This window comes from Humulus lupulus, chromosome X (genome assembly GCF_963169125.1).
Source record: "Humulus lupulus chromosome X, drHumLupu1.1, whole genome shotgun sequence".
In the NCBI taxonomy this organism is placed as follows: domain Eukaryota; kingdom Viridiplantae; phylum Streptophyta; class Magnoliopsida; order Rosales; family Cannabaceae; genus Humulus; species Humulus lupulus.
The window spans coordinates 54,303,948-54,319,323 of record NC_084802.1 but is presented as its reverse complement, the minus strand read 5'-3'; positions in this window follow the sequence as shown (position 1 = coordinate 54,319,323).

The window sequence follows — 15,376 nt, the reverse complement described above, 5'->3', positions numbered from 1 at the left end:
CCGAATATTGCGGCGACTGCATATCCACAAGGTTTCAGGATGCCACATTTGTCAAAGTTTGACGGAGATAGAGATCTGTCCGACCACCTGGGGATGTTCAACACAATGATGATGGCCCACAACATCAGGCCCGAGCTAAGATGCTTAATATTCCCCTCGACTTTGATTGGGCCAGCTAGGCAATGGTTCAAACAATACAAGAGGCATTCAATCAGCTCATGGAAGAGTTTTTCCGCTTATTTCAAGAGAGCATTCAGGGCTTCTCAAGCAGCTAGAATTAAAGCTGACTCTCTGGCAAACGTAAAGCAATAGCCCGATGAACTGTTGAAAGCATACCTAAGTAGGTTTGCCAATGTTGCTGCATAAGCTAGAGACACCGACGAGAGTTCTAAACTCATGGCAATGAGAACAGGAATCCTTGTTGGAGGTGACCTGTGGCAAGAGCTGCAGAGGAAAGGAGTTAGTACTGTTGATAAGTTCTTGAACTGAGCTCAAAGGTGGGTTAATCTAAAAGAGGCACGAGCTTCCATCGCAGGAACCAACCAAGTCCCTACCCAGCCTGTTGGAGCGGTAATGGATGTAGCAGCTACGGCACAAATAGTTGCCTAGAATAACCAAGGGGGGAATAACAAGAGAAAGGGAAATGGTGAGGGCGACCAAAATGGAACAAAGAAAAACAAGTTCGTGGAGAAATTTAAGTCGGTCTATACAGCATATACCGATCTCACGGATACTAGAGAACGCATCTTCTTGGAAAATTCTGCTTGCCTTCCGTGGCAGAAACCAGAACCGTTAAAGAATCAAAGGGCCAAGAGAGACCCTTCAAAATTTAGTCGATTCCACAAAGATATCAGTCATAATACTAATGGTTGCAGACACCTGAAAGATGAAATCGACACTCTCATCAGGGCGGGACCTTTGGCTCAGTACGCCCAGAATCGACAACTCTCAGTCAGCCCGTTGGACAAAACACTCCAATAGTACCAGAAGACCCAATAAATCAAACCAGAGCTCAGGTGAATCAGGACAATCCTCCTCCAATAATAGGAGTAGATATAGCCACAATTTATGGAGGACCTCATTTGGCAGGCACGAGCAGAGGTGACCAGAAGAGGTATATCAACTAATTGAAATCCCATAACGGAGTCGAGTTTGTCTCGGAACAACGGTTGTCAAAGAAGCAGCGATTGGAAAAGCAACCAATCAGTTTTATAGAGGAAGATGCCAGCCACATTTAGTTGCCACATAACGATCCTCTAGTGATAACCGTTCAGCTCGCCAACCGGAGAGTTAGGAGAACGCTAGTAGATAATGGAAGTTTTGTGAATCTACTATTTAGATCCACCTTAGAAAAAATGGGATTGTCTGTAACTGAGCTGAAGGCCACCTCCATGATTCTATATGGGTTTTCTGGTGAAGGGTCAGCAACTATAGGGACAATCGAGTTAGTGGTAACATTGGGTGAAGGTCCGCAAACTGTCTCCAAACTTCTCGAGTTCGTGGTCATCGATTGTCCAGCCGCATACAATGCAATTTTGGGTCGACCTGCGTTGATGGCGTTCAAAGCCATAACCTCTAAAATCACAGCCCTGGCAACATGCAATGGCCATAAGTGACGGAGGTGAGGAGTCCCAGGAAGTAGAAGTTGCCTCCGGGATAGAAGAACCTCAAGGAACAAAGGATAGAGACGTTGCCCCAAGTAATGACATCAATCCACGAATGGGCAAAGACAGGTCAGAGCTCCAAGCTATTGAGGAGCTCGAGGAAATAAATATAGATCCCACAGACGCTTCAAGAGTCGTTAAGATTGGAAAATTTTTTGGCGATGATAGGAAGAAGGAGTTGGTTAATTTTATACAAGGGAATCTAGATGTCTTCGCCTGGTCTCATGAAGACATGGTGGGAATAAGCCCAAGTGTGATCATGCATACCCTAAACTTGGACAAGAACGCGCCTGCAAAATCCCAAAAACAAAGACTTTTGGGAATAGTCCGAGTTGAGGCATTGGAATAAGAAGTAGCTCGGTTATTAAAGTGTGGATTCATTTGTGAAGCAAAATACTCGATTTGGGTAGCGAATCCTGTCTTGGTACCAAAGCCGAATGGAAAGTGGCGGACCTGCATCGATTCTCCGATCTGAATAAAGCTTGTCCTAAGGATTGTTTCCCATTGCCGAGGATTGATCAGTTGGTAGACGCCACCACGGGACACAAAATCATGTCCTTTATGGATGCGTACTCTAGATATAACCAGATCACGATGAATCCTACGGACCAGGAGCATACTAGCTTTATAACTCCAACGAATGTATATTGTTATAAAGTTATGCCCTTCGGGCTGAAGAACGCTGGGGCTACCAACCAACGGTTAGTCAACAAAATGTTCATTGATCAGATCGGGAAAAACATGGAAGTGTATGTCGACGATATTCTAGTCAAGTCAAAGATTGCCGATAACCATGTTTTTGATCTGAAGGAATGTTTTGAAATCTTGAGGAAATACAATATGAGGCTAAATCCCCATAAATGTACTTTTGGAGTAGCGTCGGGTAAGTTTATGGGATTCATAGTCAATAAAAGGGGGATAGAGGCGAACCTAGAGAAAATCAGGTCACTGTTGGAGATGCCTTCTCCCAGCTCGTGCAAAGAAGTTTAGAGCTTGACTGGAAAAGTGGTCGTGCTAAACCTTCAAAGTCCACTGACAAGTGTTTGCCCTTTTACAACTTGCTCAGAGGAAATAAGAAATTTGAATGGACTGAGGAGTGCGAGCTGGCATTCCTCGCCCTAAAGACGCATTTGGTCGAACCCCCAGTATTGTCTAAGCCTATATCTGGAGAGCCCTTGTTCCTATAGTTGGTCGTAACAGAAAACGTGGTCAGCGCCGTGTTAGTTCAGGAAGAATACCGTGCTAAAAAATTAGTGTACTGTATAAGAAAAACACTCCTTGGGGCTGAATCACGGTACCCACTAATAGAAAAGATAGCATTCTGCCTGATATTGGCTTCTAGGAAGCTTAGACCATATTTCCAGTCCCATTCAATCCACATCATGACCGACCAACCTCTAAGGCAGGTATTACAAAAACCTGAAGCGTCGGGACGCCTTTTAAAATGGGCAGTAGAACTCAGCCAATTCGAGATACTGTACACACCACGAACCTCAATCAAGAGCCAGGCCCTTGCTGATTTTGTGGCTGAATGCATCAGAATTCAAGAGGAGCTTTTGAAGGAGTCGGTGCAGGAGTTGTGAAAGATATTTGTGGATAACTCATCTAACAAGAATGGATCTGGAGCTGGGATCATATTGATCTCTCCAGAGGGGCATCGATTCCATACAGCGCTAAGATTCGAATACGAAGCATCAAACAACGAAGTCGAGTATGAGGCTTTGCTAGCCGGGCTCAGAGTGGCAAAGGAATTGAAAGCAGGGGTCGTCCAATGTTATAGTGATTCCGAGCTCGTGGTTAATCAAGTGCTGGGAGAATATCAAGCGCGTGGTATCAAGATGGCAGCTTACCTAGCCAAGGTGAAGAAAGAGATGTCAGAATTTGAATATGGTACTGTTGAACAGATCCCTCACAATCAAAACACTAATGATGATGCTTCGGCAAGACTTTCCACCACCAATAAAGCTGAGACTTTGAACGTAGTACCGGTGGAATTCTTGGAGAATCCAAGCATGGTAGAAAAAGTGATAGAGATCGAGATGATTGACACAAGGCCGACCTGGATGACCCCCATAGTGGAATACCTTACAACAGGAAGGTTACCTGAGGAAAGAAAGGACGCGAGAAAGATACTCTATCAAGCTCTGAGATATGTGATAATAGATGGAACGTTATATCGACGTGGTCATTCACTACCTCTTCTACGGTGTGTTCTGCCTGAGGAGGCTAAAACCATTCTGCAAGAGGTGCATGAAGGCTTTTGTGGAGATCATGCTGGAGGGCAAAACCTAGCCTTGAAAATATTAAGGCAGGGTTATTTTTGGCCCACTTTAACAAAAGATTCCATCTCCCATGTTCAGAAATGTGACAAATGTCAGGGCTTTGCCACAGTCGCCCGAGCTACTCCAGTTGAGTTGATGATGATCTCATCCCCATGACCATTTACTGTACGGGGAATTGATTTAATAGGATCTTTACCTATGGGAAAGGGAGGAGTTCGTTATGCGGTGGTGGCTATTGACAATTTCACGAAGTGGGTAGAAGCCGAGCCTTTGGAAACCATCACTTCAAAGAGAGTCCTCGAATTTGTGGTTAAAAACATTGTGTGCCGATTCGGGCTTCCTAAAAAGATCGTGTCAGATAATGGAACCCAGTTTGATAGTGATCTCTTCACTGATTTCTATGAAAGACATGGCATAGTCAAAAGTTTTTCTTCGGTTTCATATCCACAGGCCAATGGACAGGTCGAAGCTATGAATAAGACCCTAAAAGAGAGCCTCAAGAAAAGGTTAGATGAGGCCAAAGGAGTCTGGCCCGAGCAGCTCTCACAGATACTCTGGGCATACCAAATTTCCCATAGGACCTCCACAGGGCACACTCCTTTCTCCCTGACTTTCGGAAGTGAGGCCGTCCTTCCAGTTGAAGTAAAGGTAGCCACAGACAAGCTACGGACATTCAGCCAGGAGCGGACTGTTGAGTTGCTTAATGCGTCTCTCAACTTGATTGAGGAGAAACGAGAGAATTCATAACTACAGCTCGCACATTACCAACAGAAAATCACTCATTATTTTAATTCCAAGGTCAAAAGACGTAATTTTGGTTTGGGCGATCTAGTTCTCCGAAGGGTCTTCTTGGCGAACAAGGACCCTAAAGACGGCGCTTTAGGTCCGAACTAGGAAGGACCCTATCAGATCATGGAAATTTTGCGTGAGGGAACTTTTAAGTTAGCTCGGCCTAGTGGAGAAACAGTCCCATGGACCTGGAGCGCGATGCACTTAAAGAAGTATTATCAATAGCATTACCAACCATCTATGTAAGGCTTAGTTATAAAAGCCATTTAATTAAATAATGAGAGATTGTTATATAATGTTTCATGTTCGTATGGTTTTAAATATTTTTCCCTTATAAGGTTATTCATAAATTAGTTCGTGTATTAATATTTGTAAAAGCAACCAAGAAAGTCTTCACATTCTGGTTACTTAGGGGCATATAACCCGAGATGAATCAGAGCAAGGTTGCCGATTTGAAATCTTGGATACAACTAGGTACAAAAATATCCTAGATATATCTAGGTCGAATACTTAGAAGCTTGGAAAATTGATTATCCGATGACTTCTTAAGAGCACGAGGTGTCAATAAACCTAGCACGAACTAAGCTCAAATTACTTAAAATCCTGGAAATAACCAGGCCCAAAACTTAGAAGTTAGCAAAAATTGAATATTCGATGACTTTCCCAAAAGCTCGAGATGTCAATAAACCTAACGCGAACTAAGTTTGAAATATTTAAAACCCCGGATATAATCGGGTCCAAGTCCTGACACATAACAGGTACGATATAAATCAACACATTTAATTTGGAAATAACCAAACTCAAAATATCTATCCCGATAGATTCCTAAAATCCCGAATGTGCAAGTATAAGAAATCATAAACATGAGGGATAATCAAGGAAAAGAAAAATAGATTAAAAATTAGATATACGAATTAAAATTCAAGTTGTCCCGAAAAAAAAACCTCGAACTGGCCCAAGGGCAATTGTTTACAAACACATAAAAATAAAAATGAGAAATAAAAAAGGCTTCATGAAGACCCTCCAAGGCGTTCTGAGAACATGACCTCTTCAATCTCCTACTCGCCTGTAATGGAAGCATCCTTAGTCTCCGATTGCTCTTGCAAGGTCCAGGCTTTGAATTTCTCGAGGTATGGATCCCACAGCTCGGGAGCCATGAAAGAGAAGTTGCCATCCTGGTTAAATTCCTAGCAATGGTACAACATACCTTCCATGGAGGACAGTGAGGCCACTTTCTCCTCCATAACAGCGACCTCAACCTCTAGTTGCTTGGCTTTGGCCTCAACAACCTCGACTTGAAGAGCAGCCAAGGCAACCTTTGCGACCTGCTCGTTTTCTTGAGATGATGCAAGGGCAGCCTTGGCATCGTGCTCACCTTTTTGAGCAGCTGCGAGGGCAACTTTGGTAGTTTGCTTGCCTTCTTGAGCAGCGATCAGGGCGGTCTTGGCAGCCTAGAGCTCAGTCTGGAGTTCCTCATTCCTAGCCCTAGCCCGGGCTATACTGTGGTGCTGAGCCAGGGCCGACTGCAAAATAAAGAGACAAGTTAGACGCATACTTGGGCAAAATGAAAAGAAGAAATTCACTAAGGAATGATATCTTATTGTGAGAGTCATCCCCAAGGCGGACTCTAGGACGTTCTCTGGGCTCCTCTCTTCTATCGTCCTCAAATCCCTCGGGTTGGCTTTATATATGTGCTCCACCATGTGGTTCGCCGTCTCGTAGAGAGTTCCCGAAAAAGTATTGGGGATCTTCTCTAGATCCTGAGGATTGACTAGGATGCGCACAGTAGTGGTGGGGACAAAAGGAGCTGGGGGATCAGCTTGTATAACTTGATCCTGAGCAGGAGCAAGTGGAAATCGAGGAGGAGGCGAAGGAAGAGGAATCCTTTTCTCCATCACAATGGAAGTCAGAGCTGCTGAGCTCGTACCTTTCCCCTTAGGAGAAGATTTGGAAGTGTTTCCTGCCGCAGGAGGCATTTTCTTTGTAAACCGGGGCTTCTTTATGGAAGGACCTGAGCTAGTTCTTCCCCCCTGGAATGTTGTGCGGAGGTTAAGAGCTCCTGATCGTTCCATCTCTTCTCCTGAAAAGAACAAGAAGGGAGTTAATACACAAGTAAAATCATAAATTTACATGAAAGAAATAAATGAAAGTCCTACCCTCCAGGTTGGGGGAGGAGTCTATTATCACGACCTCCAGCCTTGAGATTACTGGAGGAGATGGGGAGTCTAAGTCTACAATTTCTTGGATTATAGGAGGTTCGGGTTCAAGTTCTACCTTGGGGCTAGACTCATCTACATATTGCCTAAATCCAAGGGCAAAGGCGCCCTGGAGCAAAGAAGGCCACGACCTACGATTGGTCCCATACTCCTCAAAAATGGTTGACCTAAAGGTTGAGGGTTATCTACAACAACAGTGCCCTTAGGATAACCCATATCACGACGCAACACTACATGGTCCATGCACTGGAGCAAGGTTATGTTACGGTCTGGATTGCTAGGGTGGCGGTGGACGAGTTGGTTTGGGTTACCTTGGCCGGAGGGGACAGCTGCTGCCCCCGATGTAGCTCGTTCTAAGTCAGGGTCTCGAGCAGCCTCAGGAGCCCACCTCTTTCATACAAGAGGCACTTCATCTTCTTCTTGTTCCTTCTCTTCAGCAGCCTCAGGGTCTCCTTCTTGGGGAGGCGGGAGCTTGTGGACTACCGAAAGGGTAGCTCGTGTCCTTCTTAAGGCCAAAGTCTGGCCCTCATCGATCAATTTGCACGCCAACATCATGACATCATTCACGAGCTGACGGTAATCCTTCTCATGGGCCGGAAGCCCAAATAATGTGTCATAATGACCCCCGAGGGTCGCAGACTTCTCTATCCTCGCGAATATGGCTGCATAAAAAAATAGTAAACTCAATTAGTATAAATACAAGGAGTATGTCTATTAAAAAGAGAGAATGATTTAACGAGCTGAGAAAAGAAAGAAGACTTACGAACACGGTTGAAGTATCGATGCTTGCAGTTGCGGAACCCATTCGACATAAAGAATTGAACCTTGTAGTCGTTGGGGTGGCTGAGGAGCTTGATAACCAAGGCTGAGTTCGAAAATCTGGTGAGTTAGTAGAACCCGTCACCTCGCCCTCTTCGCTCTGGGTTGACCTTAAGGTAGAAGAAGTAGAGGATATCTACCGGAGTGGGGACCTCCCACTAGTGTTTTAAAAAGAGGTATTTCAGCCTCGCTAGAAGTCGGTATGAGTTTGGGGGGAGCTGAAACGGTGCCAACTTCACGTAGTTGAGGAAGTCAACAAAATATTGATCTAGGGGAAGGAAGGCCCCCGCCTTTAAGTGCTCATCACTCCAGGCCGCGAAGTCATCCTAGAGGGGCGCCTAGCTCCGTTCCCCTTCGAACGGAGGTCGAGCAATGAGGACGCCGGACCCGACCTCTATATTGTGACTTAGCATTATTTTACTGACCCTTCCTTGGGTCGTGATCTTGGAGATGATTTTCTCTGCCTTGAAGAATGCGTTAGGGTCAATCACAATCTCCTTCTCCACCACAGGTCCGAAATGAGGAAGAGGATATTCGGAGGCGATCTCTTTTCCCTTGTTTATTTGTTGAGCCGATGGGCCAGGTGCATTTTTCTTGGGTACGCTCTTCTTGGGTGCCATTAGATCGCCTAACGAACAAGAATGGCGAGTCACTTAGCAGGTGACCTAAGATTTTGTAAAGGTAAAGACACAGAAGTATAGAGGAAAATGGTGTCTCTAATATACGAGCTGAGTTGGTCTTCACCCGTTGCGTGATGTCATGCGCTACACTACGCTACGTGCCTCGGTTTCCCCAAAAAACCCCTGATGTTTAGGGATCTATGTGTCAGAAAATCCGGCCACTACTGTCCTTGGGGAGCGGTTTAGAGAAAAACCACCCAAGAAACGTGTTCCCTAAGCAATCTGGTTTTTGAACCCTAACCTTTCATCTTCTATACCCCGAATGGGTATTTCCTAAAATTTACCAAGAAAATACCTAGTTTTGTGAATTTCATAGTTTTTAAGAGGTATTCTAAACCTTCTCAGTAAATCTAAAGTTGAAACCTAAGTGTCAAAAACATCGAGAAAACACCCTAATATCAACTACGGCAAAGCATGGATGAGCATGGTAAATAAAACATTGAAATCCATAAAGAAAGAGTATATTTGAAATGACAAGACTTACAGTGTGTTCGTCGGTTGAAGAAGTATATTTCGCAAGGCCTGGAAGACTCACTCCTGAGTAATCGAACAACTGGATGTTGGAGAGATCTTGCAACGAAGAGTTTTGGGGGTTTTTTTCTCTTAGAAAGAAGAAGGTTTGAAAAGCACAGAAGAGAGAAGATAGAGAAAGTTTTCGAATAAAAGGTGATGAATTGTAATAATTGTCTATCCTATTTATACGTAAATGGAATAAATCAATGTGAGCCATCCGATTTGGTCAGTACAAGATCCGAGGGCTGTGTTTCAAAGGACAAACCGACGACAAAAAGTTGACAAAACCATTATTGCAGTCCTCGAAACCTGAACAGATGCCAATGGTAGTGTTCCACGTGTCCAGTACTCAAGTAGTGGACAAGTATGGGAAATTGCAATAGAAGTCTACAAGTCCCTACTGTGTAGATTAGAAGATGACGTCGTAAACCACGAGCAGGGACTTGAGGGGCAAATGTGTATCCTGATTTCAGCACGAATCTTTAACTCAGATCGTGTACAGCTGGCAGGTAACTGCAGGGAAGGAATAGCCTATAAGTCTAGGTATCCTCCACGTTGATAGCACGGTTCTCATGACGATTGCACGAGCTAGGGATGCATAAATTGAAAAGCGCGAGCTTGTAATATTTATAAGGCACGATCTCCATGGTACGAGCTCGACGGTGCATTCAACTCGTGGTAACTTGAAGATATGGCGTGTCCACGGATCCCCGAAGACTTGGATACTTTATACGAACATTTATTGCCAGCCTGTGATAGTTAATGTCCTAGATATTAGGAGATTATTTATTTCATGATCAGATCATATCCTAGTATAAATAGGAATATTTCATAATAAATGTAATATATACACAAATCTGTGATTGACTCATGCGGTTACCCAAACCTGTCCAAGGAATTTCTCTATAAATGTTGAGAATATTGGACAGGAAAAGGGGGAGGATTATTCTGAAATACCGAGACTCTGTCCAAATAGAGAGAGAAAAACAGTAATAATATAGACTCGTGGACTAGGGGGATTTTAACCAATAAACCATGTAAAAAGACCAGTGTTCTTGAGAGTAATTTTCTTACTTCGGTTTACCATCAAGCACTAATTCAACCTTGTTATTTTCTTGATTCACTGTTGGCGAAAAACCGCGTCAACAACCTTAAAGGAGATAGATTTAAATACATTTTACCATAGTTCTTCTTCACACATGATCTTCAAAAGAATGGTGATTTGATGTTCATCAAACTCGATCAAGCGACAAACTTGCAGACTTATTTACAAAGTCATTACCAACATCAACTTTCGAGAAGATGGTACATAAGATTATAATACGTCGATTAAAGGATCTTCAAAAGTGTCGAAATGAGGGCACTACTACAAAAATGGCTTTTTAGGGCTCGCTTTGCGAGTCCTAAAAACGTTTTTAGGACTCGAGTTTGAGAGCCTTAAAAGCTGAGGTTTTTTAGGACTCGCAAAAAAGTTTTCTTTTAATTTTTTTAAAATTAAATGGTAGCCAAAGCTCCCGCCGGAGCTCCAACGGTGACGGCGCCGCCACCACCCCACGGTGGTGGTTCGGTCTGATTCTTTAGTGGGTTTTGAAGCCCAAAGCACAAGGAATGCAGTGATGGTGGTCATTTGGCTCGGGGTGGCTATAGGTGGTCGGAAAATGCCCAAAATGTTTCAGAAACCCACATGGTCGTCGAACTTTGGAGGCTCTGTCGACTAGGCTAGGGTGCGCGTGAGGCTAGGGACTCGTGGGGTTGAGGGTTTCAAGGGCTGGGGAACACAATGGGCCAGGGCGTGTAGGTGGTTGGTGGCCGGAGAGCCCCCGTAAGTGGCTGGGCAGTGGGGTTTCATGAGAGAATCCCACAAAAGTTTCCAAACTTGGAGGCGTGTGAGGCCATGGGCTCGCGGGGCTGGGGTTTCGGGGGCCGGGGAACGTCGTGGGCCGGCGCGTGTAGGCGAGGGGTGGCCGAAGCGCCGCCGTCCATGGCTGGGTTGTGGAGTTCATGAGAGAGAGAGAGAGATAGAGAGAGAAATGGGGGGAGAGAGCAAGGAGAGAGAGAGAGAGAGAGAATGGGTTGTTGTTTGCTTTTCTTTGTGATTTAATACATAATAAAATTTTAGTTAAAAAAAATTGGAGGGAATTGGAAGGAATTTGTAATTTTTTTAACTTAACTTTTAGGACACACATAAGTTTTTAGGACTCGCAATGAGTGTCCTAAAAAGATTCTTTTAGGACTCGCAATGAGTTTCCTAAAAAGTCCAGGAGGTGTTTGTTAAAAAAAAAAAATCAAACTTTTAGGACACACATAGTTTTTAGGACTTGCTCCATGAGCCCTAAGAAATTCTGCGAGTCCTAAAAAGTGCAAGAGCTGTTTTAGGACTCGCATCTAGGTGAGTGCCCTAAAAAAGTGTCCTAAAAGGGTGTTTTTGTAGTAGTAGGGGGAGTAAATATACACTGCACTCTTTTCCCCTTGGTCGAGTTTTTGTCCTACTGGGTTTTCTAGCAATGTTTTTAATGAGGGAGTTTTCATAGACATCCACGGGATAGTGTTATAAATATTATATATATAGATGTCCATAATAATGAAGAATTACTAGGTTACCCAAAGTAAAATATCAATATTAATTCTTGATGATATTTAGTTTAGTTACCCGATTTATCTCTATAAATAGGGGTCATTCCCTCATTGAAATAATATATACAAGAGTTTTACTCTCTCTTAACATCTCTATATTATTCTGTCTATTTATTTTCTTTATACTTTATATTTCTGTAATCTAAATAGTTTTATAACAGTGTAGATTATTTTTTCATTTTTAAATATTTCATGTTCCCTCTATTCAAAACATTATATCAAACCAATACCAAAATTATTTTCTTTGCTCTTCATTTTTTGTAACTTTCTTCAGAAACCTAATCTCTCAAGTAAGTTACAAGGGATGACAGGAGGTGTGGTTTTTTTATTTTTTTTATCTATCAAAATTATTTTTAAATACATAAACCGGAAATAAGACAGACCCAAACTGGTTCTTAATCATTGTTCCAGATTTTTATACCGAAACTGAGATTTCGAAACATGGTAGGCTTCCTCAATTTCCATGGCACAATTTCGAGATTTATTTTATTTCCAGATTTTTATCTCACGTTTTAAGAACTCTTTTTTGTGATTAGTTTATGAGTTAGGTTCCAAGTGAATTAGTTATACCATAATCTGTATTTTCTGTGTCTGTACATTATTATATGAATAAGGTATTGGTTTGTAAAAGACCAAAGTAAATGTATTGTATATTCTTTAAGAAAAATAAAAAAGTTTCAGTGCTTCAATCTGATATGGCTATTACGTGTTTCGCATTGCCCTAGCTAGCTAGTGTGGCTTTTAAATATATTTAATTTTGTTTAATTTAGTTTATGTCTAGATGTGTGTCTTCTTGCCAAATAAAATAAAATAAAAGGCATTGTGTGCTTCCACTTGGCTTTTCTTTCTATAAGACTATAATTAAATTTATAGAAATTTATAGTTGTGTGTTTAATTTAATTTGTTTATGATTAAATTTATTTTTAAAATAAAATAAATCTTAATTTGTGTTTTATAAGGAAATATTTTTTTTAAAGTTATAATATATAGTGTCAAGATGTAGGTTACTTATTAAATATTTTTAATTAATTATTAAATTAATCACAATCATTCAATATAATCCAATAACTAGAATTAATGTAACTATCAATAGATATATTTTGGACGTAATTATTAAGTACTTACCCATATATATGTTGGGAAAACTTATTGCAATAAACACAAATTTTTCCTACTTTGTATGTCAAAAATGAAATTACTTATCAAACAGGACAACTAGCAATATCAGCCAAAGCAACACAAGTAATATAAATCATAAACAATGATAAAAGTGAGACACCAAGATTTTTACGTGGAAACCCAATATGGAAAAAATCACGGGGACTGTAGTGCACTTAAATCATCCACTATCACCAAAGTCCAATAATGAGATTACAATGTTCTTCTCTAGTATAACTAGAGGCTCACAACAACATCAAGTTATAATCTTGGATAAAAAAGTACATATAATCATCATCTATACAGATGGATACACCAAATAAAAAGTTTGGGTCTCACCAAATGGGTATAGTGGGAGAGTACCTTAGAGAGGACAAACACCAAATCAGAACCGGTAGATTTGTAGAGCACCTTGCAAGGATTCACCACCCAAAATTTGAGCTAAAAATGGATGAGAATCAACCACTCAATCTTCAAGTCAAAGTGTCAAAACCTACTCTTTCTCTCTCTAGCTTTTCTCTCCTCTTTCCCTCTTTTTCTTCTCTGTTTCACGTTGGCTTCTCTCTCTCTCTCTCGCCCAACTTTTTTTTTAATCAATTGCAGGTCATGTGAGCTGCTTCTGAGCTTAATTCCCTTATTTGGTCCAAGGCCCAACAAAGGGGCGGACCAACAAATCTCCATCTCTGCCGCAGTTGGTTTGCTCCAATAAGCGCGCTCTTCGCCTACAATCTTCAAGCTTCTCCTTAGGCAAATATTTTTTCAACATGTCTGATCCATTCTCACTGGTATGCACCTTTTCTAAGTGCAATTCTTTCATCTCTAGCACATCACGACTCCAATGATATCTATCATTAATATGCTTAGATCTTGAATGGATTCTTGAATTCTTGGAGAGGTGAATGACGCTTTGATTGTCACAGTAGACAATATGTCTTTCTTGCTGCAAGCCTAATTCTTGTAGAAACTTTTTCATCCACAAAGCTTCTTTACAAGCTTCAATCACAGCTATGTATTCAGCTTCTATAGTAGGCAAAGCAACACATTTCTGTAACCTTGATAGCCATTAAATAGCTCCCCCCGCAAATGTCATCAAGAATCCTGAAGTGGATTTCCTGGAATCACAATCACCTGCCGTTTCTGCATCTGTGTACCCATCAAGCATATGTTCACCATTGCCAAAGCATAAACACGACTTGGAAGTACCTCGTAGATATCTCAATATCCATTTCACTTCTTCCTAGTGTTCTTTACCAGGATTAGAGAGAAATCAGTTGACAACTCCAACTGCATGAGCAATATATGGCCTAGTACAGACCATAGCATACATCAAACTACCTACTGCTGAAGAGTAAGGCACTTTGATCATTTCTTCTTTATCTTTCTAACTTGTTGGACATTGTTGGGAGTTAAGCTTGAAATGCCCTGCAAGTGGAGAACTAAGTGCTTTAGCATTGCTCATGTTTAATCTTTCAAGAACTTTTTCAACATAAGTTTCTTGAGATAGCCAAAGTTTCCCATTCTTCCTGTCGTGGGAAATCTTCATGCCAAATATCTGTTTCGCTGATCCCAAGTCTTTCATAGGAAAAGACTTGCCCAACTCTCCTTTTAGCTTTTCAATTTTTCTAGCATCATGGCCAACAATCAGCATACCATCAACATACAGCAGGAGAATAATAAAATTATCATCAGAAAACTTCTTTGTAAACACACAATGATCAGAAATAGGTCTTTTATACCCATGGCTCAACATGAAGGAATCAAACTTCTTGTACCACTGTCTGGGTGCCTGTTTGTGTCTGTATAAGCTTTTTCTGAGCTTGCACACAAGATTCTCCTTTCCCTTGACTTTGAAACACTTTGGCTGCTCCATGTAAATTTCTTCTTCCAAATCACCATGAAGAAATGCAGTTTTCACATTAAGTTGTTCAACCTCTAAATTCAAGTGAGCAACCAAACCAAGAACAACTCTAATAGAAGACATTTTCACAACAGGAGAAAACATTTCTTCAAATCCAATACCTTTCTTTTGAATGAATCCTTTCACAACAAGTCTTGCCTTATACCGTTGTTGTGAGCTATTGTTTTCAGTCTTCAACATGTAAACCCATTTGTTCTTGAGAGCTTTCTTCCTTTTAGGAAACTTCACCAAGTCATATGTGTGGTTCTCACGCAAGGATCTCATCTCCTCTTGCATGGCTTTAACCCACTCACTCTTATGCTCATGTAGAGCAATTTCTTGGTAAGTTTCTGGTTCTCCCCTATCAGTAAGCATCACATACTCATGAGGAGTGTATCTTGAAGATGGTTTACACTCTCTTGTGGATCTTCTCACTCAAGTCTCAACTGGTGGTGGTTGAGGTGCTTGTTCAACATGTTCACCAGTTGGCTCAACATCATAATCATCGTCAACTGTATGGACACCTTCATTGAAATTCTCACCACAATCTTCTTGTTCATCTACCTCTTCATTGGCATGGTTTTCCTGTTCATCTCCCTCATGATCATCATGTACAATAGGTGGAGGAACTGAGCTAGTACTCACAAGAACATCAACAAGGGAATTATGCTTCTGAATTTTGTCATTGTCTTCAAACATTTGATCTTCAAGAAACACCACACCC